The sequence below is a fragment of the Notamacropus eugenii genome, chromosome 6 (assembly GCF_028372415.1).
Source record: "Notamacropus eugenii isolate mMacEug1 chromosome 6, mMacEug1.pri_v2, whole genome shotgun sequence".
In the NCBI taxonomy this organism is placed as follows: Eukaryota; Metazoa; Chordata; class Mammalia; order Diprotodontia; family Macropodidae; genus Notamacropus; species Notamacropus eugenii.
This window is the reverse complement of record NC_092877.1, coordinates 11317314-11327382: the sequence shown is the minus strand read 5'-3', so window position 1 is coordinate 11327382 and position 10069 is coordinate 11317314.

Genomic DNA, 10069 nt, shown 5'->3' with positions numbered 1-10069 from the left:
TCTTGGGAACTGACAGGCAAATGGTCATAGTAGAAGCACTCGAGGGATGACATTTGTATGTAAAAATACTTTTTTTAATATAAGGAAAGAAGAAAGGGATTAGAACTTAAGTGCCTACTATGTGCCAGGCACTGTGCTAAATGCTTCAAAAATATTATCTCAGCTGATCCTTGTAACATCCCTGTGAGGTCAGTCCTTTTATAGTCACCATTCCACAGATGAGAAAAATGAGGCAGACAGAGGTAAAGTAATGTTCCCAGAGTCCCACAGGCTAGAAAGTGCCCAAGGTCAGATTAGAAGTCCAGTCTCCCTGCCTTCCACTGTGCCACAGCAATAGTGTGACAACAAAATCCATGTAATGATCTACTAAGGAACATGAAACTCTATCACGTAAGCAGCTATTAGGTCATGACCCATCATAAGGAACTGAGCATCTAAATTATATAAGATCATGGATTTAGATACGGAAGGGACCTTCCAGACAATCAGTAAGCAAGTGTTTATTAAATGCCTACTGTGCACCAGACACTGGGGTAAAACTAAAAATAACAAAAAGAGGCAGAAGACACACCCTGTCCAATGGGGGAGACAAGAAAGTAAATGTATACAAAGCAAACTTTATGCAGGATAAATGAGAGGTAATAAACAGGGAAAGCACTGAAATTAAGAGGAGTTGGGTAAGACTTCCTGTAGAAGATAGGATTTTAGCTGAACTTAAAAGAAGCCAGGGAATCCAAGAGACAAAGCAGAGGAGGGAGATCCTTCCAGGTGTAGGGAACAGTCAGAGAAAACGCCAAGCTAAGAGAAGGAGGGTATTGCTTGCAGAATTGTCAGGAGACCAAAGTCACTGGATCATAGAAGATTGGGGGAGGGGAGATGTAAGATGTGAAAAGGTTAGAAATGTGGGGTCAGAGCAGTTATGTTATGAAGGTGATAGAGAGCCATTGAAGTGTACTGAGTAGGAAGGTGATATAGTGGGGCCAGCAAGTCATGTAAATCACTTTGGTGGCTGAATGGAATAGAGAGAGACTTGTGGGGGAAGGCATCTAGTATACTTCTCCCACTTTACTGTTGAGGAAAAGGAAGCCTAGAGATTTTAAGTGATTTGCCCAAGGTCACACAGGTGGTATATAGCAGAGTCAGGTCTTCTGACTCCAAATACAGCTCTTCAAAATAAACCTTCATAGGAAGAATAAGCTAGGGTAGAGCACACTAATAATTCAAAGTTAAGGAAACAATGGCAGCCCATATTAAAAAAAAAACAAAATAAACATTTAAAAAGGTAGTATATTGCAGTAGAAATGGCATTGAATTGGATTCAGTGTCAAGGATCATGGGTTCAAATCCTAACTTTGCCACATACTCCCTGTGCCACCATGAACAAGTCACTTTCTCCTCTGAGTGATCTAAATGTCAAAAGGTGGAACCCAATAAAGATTTGGGATAGTATATTGCTAATGTCCCTCAAGGTATAAATCCATGAATAGGTGATGCTGGATCTTCTGAGCTAATACAAATCCAGTGTTTATGCAACTGATTTTTAACCTACTATCTCTACTAAATTTCATCTTATGAGATTCAGTACATGATACTGGATAGCTAAGATAGCTTTATTCCCTAATTCTTTCATAAATCATGCAGTTTTTTCTCATCTAAGTATGCCAATTATTTCCAATTTTTGATCATTTCTGAATCCTCCAAACTGTACTATCACTTTAGACAACTTCTCTCTTCATCTTGCCAACAATAATATAATCAAAAGCTTATTAAATTCTTAGCTAAGCCTACGGGTTTTTCCTCAATCCATTAGTTTAGAAAAGGTTTTCATGTATAATAGCACTTCATAAACTCCTGGATTAAAAAAAAATCTTCTAACTCCTGGACTGTACAGAAATAGTTTAGGTATTGGGTCATAGTTTGCCAATTGGATCACAGACTATGGATATGTTTTCTCTGCCACCAGAGGGCAGAACAATAGGATGAAGGGGAAGGTGGGGGAAACTCTTCTGGAAATTCCAGTTTTTCAAAAGTAGAATGAACTTCTTAGAGAATTATTATGAGTTCCCCCTCTGCAGGGATCAGCAACCTAAAGCCAAATAACCATTTATCAGGTATGTTATAATGGAGCTTATATCTCTTATACATGGCCTTAACCATGGCTGCTGAGGTCCCTTCCAACTGTCAAATTCTACGATTCTTTGAATTCTATTAAAAGCCTTTAGCATGATTAGTCTGTCCTGACCTGTTGAGTTGGATAGGAGACATAAGAGAGTCTTGAAGGAAGTGCTGCATATAAAAGGGAGTAGACTTGTTCTGGTGGCTCCCAAAGAGAAGGTCTAGGAGCAAGGTATGGATGTTGAAGAGAGACAGATTTTGGTAAATAGGCAACAAGAATTTATTATGTACTTACTATATGCCAGGCTCTACGCCAAGCACTAGGGATGAAAATACAAGCAAAAAGAAAGTCGCTGCCCCAGCCCCATTCAATTGCATTTTAATGGGGGAAGAACACACAGACAGACACACACACGCACACACAAAATAGCTAAAAAGAATAAGGGTACAGTGTTATTGTCAATCCTTTGTTTTTGAAGAAGGCCAGTGACATCACAGGTTACATCTTCACTTATGTGTGAATTGGATGTAAGCAAGGTAAAGTAGAACAGTCTTCAACCTCACTCTTTTTTTCTAGTCATTGAAGTCCAGGGCAAAAGTCAAGACAATTGGCGATTGCCCTGGATGCAGCAGATGACCTTGGCATCTTCAATGTCTAACCAAGCCCTGAGCACTCCACAGGACCTGCTTCAGTTAACTTCATGGCCATTGGAGTAAACTACCATCATTTACCCATCCCACTGGAGAAAGTATTCATATGCTTGGGGTACACATCTCCCTAACTTCCCTATAGGTATGAGGCCTGTTGGTTACCCTCAACCTGGTTTATCCAGTCAGCTGAGAGTCTACTGGGGAGTGGCTACAGCCTCTGACTCTCATTTCAGAATTACGTGAAGGTGGACACCAAAGGTGGATGAGGAGCCCTGAAAAGGATTCAGCAAGCCATCGCACCAGAGGTACTATTCCTCCCTGAACACCTCATACATCCCAAGGGTACAGGAACAGAATGATGGCTCCAATTTGGGGGACATAGTATTTAAATATGGAAAATCAGAAGCACAGTGGAAAGGAAAATAAAGCTCGCCTAGTTCCTCTTCAAAAGAGGGGGCTTAGGAGAAACTCACTAATAGGCAAAGGGGGTTGGCAGAGTGGATGAATATTCCAGTGTGGGTCTGCGATATTCAGTCAGGTCAGAGGGACATTCCAAGATGAGGCTGAAGCAGAAGTATGGGGTTGTAGTTTAGACAACTAAAAGGAAACAACTTTCTAATAACTAGACTTACCCCCAAGTGAAATGGGTTACCCAAAGAAGCAATCAGCCTCCAATCACTACAAATATTCAAATAAATATTGGATGACCAGTATTTGTAGATCTTTTAGGATGTATCCTCACTTGGATATGTGTTGAATTTAGTAAACTCTGAGATCCCTTTTGACTTTGAGATTCCTTGAGCATCTTAGTCAGTAAAATGGAATATATCTATAAGTTTGAACCATCTCTCTTTCTTCTAAAAGTTAGACTTTTGATTTCTGTGGCAACATTCATCCAAAAAACCCATAGTAAGGTACAAATATTAATGCCGACAGCAGCTAACTCATGAATCTATTAAAAGAACCATTGAGGAGTGAAAAGATTTTTTTTTGCACAAGGTTAACAAATGCAGAGTTTGAACTCCTGAGTCTTCAGTACTTATTCCAAACAGCAACGAGGGCCACAATTTCCCAGTCTGTCTGAACATTAAAAGCTTTGTTTCTGACAATCCCTTCAGTAGCAGTATTTAACTCATCACTTTGAAAGCCACTCTGATAAGCAGATACCTGGAGAACTGAGGGAGTTATTAAAAAAAATTTGCTTTGGAGTCTTAAAAATTCCATTATAGAAGAGTTACTGAAATAAAAAATATTCCAACTATTCATATAAGGATTTCCTAAGAGAAATAGGAGAAATGCCTGTTTTCCATTGCAATTAATCAGAGGAACACAGGTTTAACTATTTCTATTTTATAAAAATGTAATTCTTTTTTTAAATAAAAGTAGTCTTATGCTTAACTAAGGGTTCGTTATTCCCTAATTCTTCATTAAATGTCCACTATAAATCTTTGGGGGAAATTCTGCATGCACCAAGTACACTGGTGGCTGTGGCAGTGGAGATTTAAGGACATTAAGCCCAGGTAAGCATGTCTCAGGAAGTTATTTGTATATAAAAAAGAAATATGGGACTCAGAACATGCCACACACAGCCCAAGTAGACAGTCAAGGCTGCACATGCTTTAAGCCTGAAGTACTTTCCCAGTGATGAGACTGTTTTTCAGTCCAAGTCTGTAATAAGTTTCTGACTCTCTCAATCAGATGCCTTTTTGTTCTTAGCAGTTAGGGTGTTTCCAAAGTGGAAATTGAAGATTAGTCTTTGCATCCTTCACAGTTATCCTGGAAGGCCAATGACCCAAGTGGCCCCTAGGCTATGAGTGAGGAAACCAAACAGAAGAAATGTAAAACTTGTTTTTTCCTAGAGTCCAACAAGTTGGAGACAAAGCCTCTAAAACAATATGCAAGCTTGATTTCTGGTTGGGCTTGGTTTGTTGCCCACTTTCCCATTTCCTCATTCCCATGGCCTTCAACTGACGATCCCACCCCAAAGTTTCAACCAAATGTTATCCAGCTCTTCCACTGCACCCAGAGAAAATCCATAGACAACAAATTTCCTTTCCTCTTATCTTTTTTTTCTCCCATTCCTTTGATTCAGGGGTGGGAAAACTGCAGACTTGAGGTTACATGTGGCCCTCTAGGTCCTCAAGTGCAGCTTTTTGACTGAATCCAAACTTCACAGAACAATAAAAGGATTTTTTATGTAAAACCTGGAAACAGTCAAAAGATAATACCCAAAGACCTAGAAAGCCAAATGTGGCCCCCAGGCCTTAGGGTCCCCACCTTAGTCCCCTAGATGACATAACCTCCCAGGCCACCCTTTCTAGTACTGTCTGCACCTTCACTCATTCTAATTGGCTCAGTGGTTGAGGTGGGAGGGTTGGATTACTGCCATTTCCAAATTCTTTCCCCACCTCCATTGCTCAGTAACCTTCCTTGCTTTGAAGTTCACGTGATTCATATCTACCACCCAATCAAACTCCCCTTCCTTCATCAATGAGTTTGATACCTGGCTCACAATTGTTCTCTCCTCCCCAACTTCTGCCGTCCTACTAAGGGACCTCAACTTACGTATTGACTCTCCCTCAAACACCTTAACCACTCAGTTCTTCTACCTATTCACTTCCTATGACCTACTCTTCCACTCTGTTATATCAAAAGATGATCATACCCTTGATCTTGCCATCCCTCACAAATGGATCATCTTTATGTTCATGAATTCTGAAATCCCTCTTTCAAACCAGACTCTACTGACTTTTCACTTCTCCCTCTGCGTTTGACTTCTAAACTTCTATTGTTCATTCATATGATGACTTCCAGTCCCTTGATCCCTTAATTTTCTTCCAGATCAACTCCCTTGAACCAGACACTCTCTCCTCTTTTCTCCATTTTGATCCCTTGGTGAACCAATCCAACTCTATACCATCCTCCTCTCTTGAATCCCTAATTCTCACCACAACACTGAGTAGGTCCAGCCAAGTCTCAGGCTTGGATACCTCCTACCATTAACCACCTTTGCTCCCACAGATGAGCTACTGAATGAAGGCAGAAAAAATCTCCTAACTATTCTAACTGGGTCTCCTACAAATGACACAATCACAAGTGGGCTATTACTCCTGCTAGACAATTCTATTATCCTTCCCTCATCGGCTCACTTTCTCACTCTCCACATCAGCTCTTCTAAATATTTTTATCCCTCCTCAAAACTCCCATGACTCCTCCTACCTCTACCCCTTCAGTTGAGAACTTCATCTTGTATTTTGTAGAAAAAAAAAATTAGGCCATTTGCTGTGAATGCCCTCTTTTCCTCTTCCTTATATCCCATCACTACCTTCTGCCACTATCTTTTTCTCCACTCCTGCCATTTATTTCCAATCTCTCCCCATTTCCTGACTCATTCCCTTCTGCCTACAAACATGTGCTTATCTTCCCCACCCTGAAAAAGGATTTAAACCCAGGTTCTTCTCTTCCACATCTGTCTCTTTCCAGTTTACCATACAGTAGAATATAACTTTTCCTTTCTGTGTGGTCTGTGGTTCAATGTATGTTAGAGGATTCCTTGAACCTATGATCTATGACATGACTGATGCAAGTATTCCTTCCAAGGATACAGATTGTAGTCAATTCATGCCTGCCCATAGCATGAAAAGATAATCAGTTCCTTCTCATAAATTTGCCATAGGGAGTACACTCAAATTTCTGGAGAACCTCTCTCATTCTCTTAGCATTTGCAAGGATGCTTATGGAACAATTAAGCTAGCCTATCCATTGGTTACCACTAGCTCTTTAATCACTCTTGATTTTCAGTCATAAAATGAAATGAAGACTTCCATGTTTATTAACTGTCTGATATCCTTTATGTCATTTTACCCATGTAAATCTTTTTTGAAGCTTAAAACTTTCTTATTCCTACCCACCCTTCACTGTCCTACTCAAATTCACTTCTGAAGTGTTCAATAGAATCTAGAAAACAAAATTATTCCCTTACAAAATACATCTATATTAAATGAGTGTTCTTGGACATTAACAAAGCTTATTCCTGGTTAAATGACAAGCTTCCACTTAACACAGCTTGAGCCTTAAAAAAAAGAAATATTGGCTGCAAAAAATTCACCAGGCCACAGACAATACTGTTCATGGCTCTTTGAAAAGGGTCTCCCAGAGAAGATGAAGGTACTACAATATTTAGAGAACATTTTCTCAGCTCCAGACCAAGGCTGGATGCTCCAAGGAATCAGTTTTCTTTAATTATTCATTTCTCTTTGTATGCATGACCTCTAATTTTGTTTCAATGAGTATCTCTGAGAGGTATCAAGACAAAAGCAACGTGTGCTGTTTCTCTCTCTTTTCACATACTAACTCATGCAGTAACAAAAAGTTCATTCATTTAAAAGTGGATTTTTTTAATTGCCATGTTACATAAGAGAATATAAAGACTCAGTTTTAAGGAAACAAAAGCTTCTACAGTCTACATAGTATAATGAAGTCTTTTGAGTCTGAGGTATCAGAGAAGTAATATTTGATAACTGATCAAACAAATGCAATTTAAAATAGAGATGAAGCATAACTGTGCTCTTCTCATGTTGCTAGAGGTAGGATGCCATAGAAAAATGGCACACCAAAGGAGGCAGCATGACACAGTTGCAAGGATATCGAATTTGAGAGCAGAAAACATGGAAATGAGTCTTAGTCCTTCCATTTTCTACAATGTGACTTTGGTGAAACATTCAGGGCTATGTTCTACATGCAAAAATACTGGTGATTTTTCATATGGTGGTCTAGACACCACCATCCTCACAACTCATGTGCCTCTGATTGTCTGCATCCTGGCCACTGTCATTGGAAGTAAAGGAAGACTCAGGGAGAGGGGTAGAACCTGTGTGCCCAGGGCCATACTTGAGTCCTTGAGGATGGATTAAAACTCATATCTTTCCATGACTCCAAGTCCAATGGTCTAGGCATAGACCTGATTGATAGCTGACCCCACGTGAGTAAATTAGGTCACCAAGAGAAAGAGACTGCAGATCAAGAGAAGCCTTAACATGCATCTATAGTGGGCATAGATGATGGTCCAGCAAGAGAGGCTGGGAAAGTGAGAGCACAAAGAAGGAGAAACCAGTGTCATAAACAAAAAACCAAGCAAACAAAAACCATGATGTAAAGAGTATCTAAGAAGGAAGCCTAGTAAATGTCATTCCATGCTACAAAAGTGAATTATTCCAATTCATTCTGTCCTTTACTGCCTGTGTAATCTTGAACAAAATACTGCTCCTCTCTGTATCTCAGTTTATTCATCTACAAAATGAGGGTTTCTGAACTGATGATTGTTAAAGCCACTACCAGCTCATAACCCTTTGCTTTCATAAGTATTATAAAGCTGGGTAGGTTGTGAAGTTTGTTATGTTTGGGAAACATGGGAAATATAATTTAGGGATGGAAAAAGCCTTAGGGATAACATTAGTATGAAATGATTCATGGCCAGTAATATCCTTAGGTGTTCAATCAACCTGTACTCTAGAAGGAGATTTAAAAATAGACCCCATTAGACGATCTGCAGTTTGCTTTCTTAGTTTCAGTTGTGTATTACAACAGGAAAAGCCAAGAAGTCATTTATTACATTTCATATGATTAATTAGCATCTAGATTCAAGCCTTGGACAAAAAGAATCTGTACCTTAAATGAGTTCTCAGTTTGTCATTCTGGTAAATGTTTATTCTTAATTGAGTTTAGTACAAGTATGTCTTTCAAGACTTTTTAGATGTTATACCTCAAGATATTATGAAAAGATCAGTTTCAGCATTATAGTTCTAGATCAAGCAGACATAATCTAAAGCTAGTACTAGAGAAAATCTTCACAACCTAAAGAGAAGATAGACACTGCATTGAATTGTTCTAGAAAACAATATTGACATTTTCAGAGTACCCACATCCCATCATCTGTCATTTCATTCAAGTGTTGGCTATAGAATATGAAAAGTCTTCATGTATTTCACAGAAGAATAAAAACCATAGGATTTCAGAGTCTGAAGAGCATCATGAATATATGAAACAATCCAGTCCTTCAGAAAGGTCCTCCTCCACAACTGTCTGAGATATGGTCATCTAGTTTTTCTTCAAAGTCATCCCAATGAGAGAAGATACGCAACTACCCAAAGCATTCAATTCCACATTTGAAAAGTTCTAATGATCAGGAATATTTCCCCCATTCACCTCCACCAGGTATAAAACCTAATTTGCTTCTTTTCGATTCTATCATAGCTCTGCCCTCTGAGTTCCAACACAACAAACCCAAAGCTTTTTCAGGTGGTTGAGGAGAGTCATCACATCCACACTAGATCTTCACTAATCTACATACCTCCACTTCCTACAAGTGGTACTCATGTGAACTCAAGAATTTTCATGAACTGTACTTAGTCTGTAGCTCTGATATACTTAATGAATCTCCCATCAATATTAAATTCAAATTAATTCATATTTCTAATCAATTTATCATTGTTATCTGACTCTAATCTTCCAATCATTATGAATGCATACAATTGTAATACCCAGTCAACATCTGTCCATGTTGTTGGCAAGAATATCATGCCCTATGAATTAACACCTCTTGTTTCTCATTACCCAAATGGCTTAACATAAACACAAGGTTTCCAATATTAATGGTATTACTTCATTTTGAACAAAAACAGGGCAGCAAATTGGCACAGTGAATGGAGTGTCAGGACTAGAAGACTCATCTTCCTGAGTCTAAATGGGGCCTCAGACAATTACTAGACCTGGGCAAGTCACCTAGCCCTGTTTGCCTCAGTTTCCTCATCTGTTAAAAGAGCTGGAGTATCTATCTTTACCAAAGAAACCTCAAATGGGGTCACAAAAAGTCCATCAAAGAACAAGTCCAAAATGGCCTATTTATTCTTATTTTTAATATTTCCTCTGCAGTTAGGATATAATAACCCCAAAGCCCTGATAAATCTTTCTCGATAGTATCATAGCTCATCTAGCCAGTGTCTGTAGATGTGGAAAACAGGGAAAGAGTAGCATAGCTTTTCTTTGTTTCTTTCCAATTTTTTAATGAAAAGAAGTAATCAGAACTACATACAAGAAGAAATTGAGAAGTATGCTTTTGTAATTAAATTTTTAAGGCAAATATATGCATATATATGTATATATGCATATGTGAATACATACACATACATACATATATGCTTATGTAGTTATACAGACATACACATACATACATGCAGTTTGGTACCTTACTAAAGAATATTCTTTAACTATAACTACTACATGTTGAATTGCTGATTAATCTAGC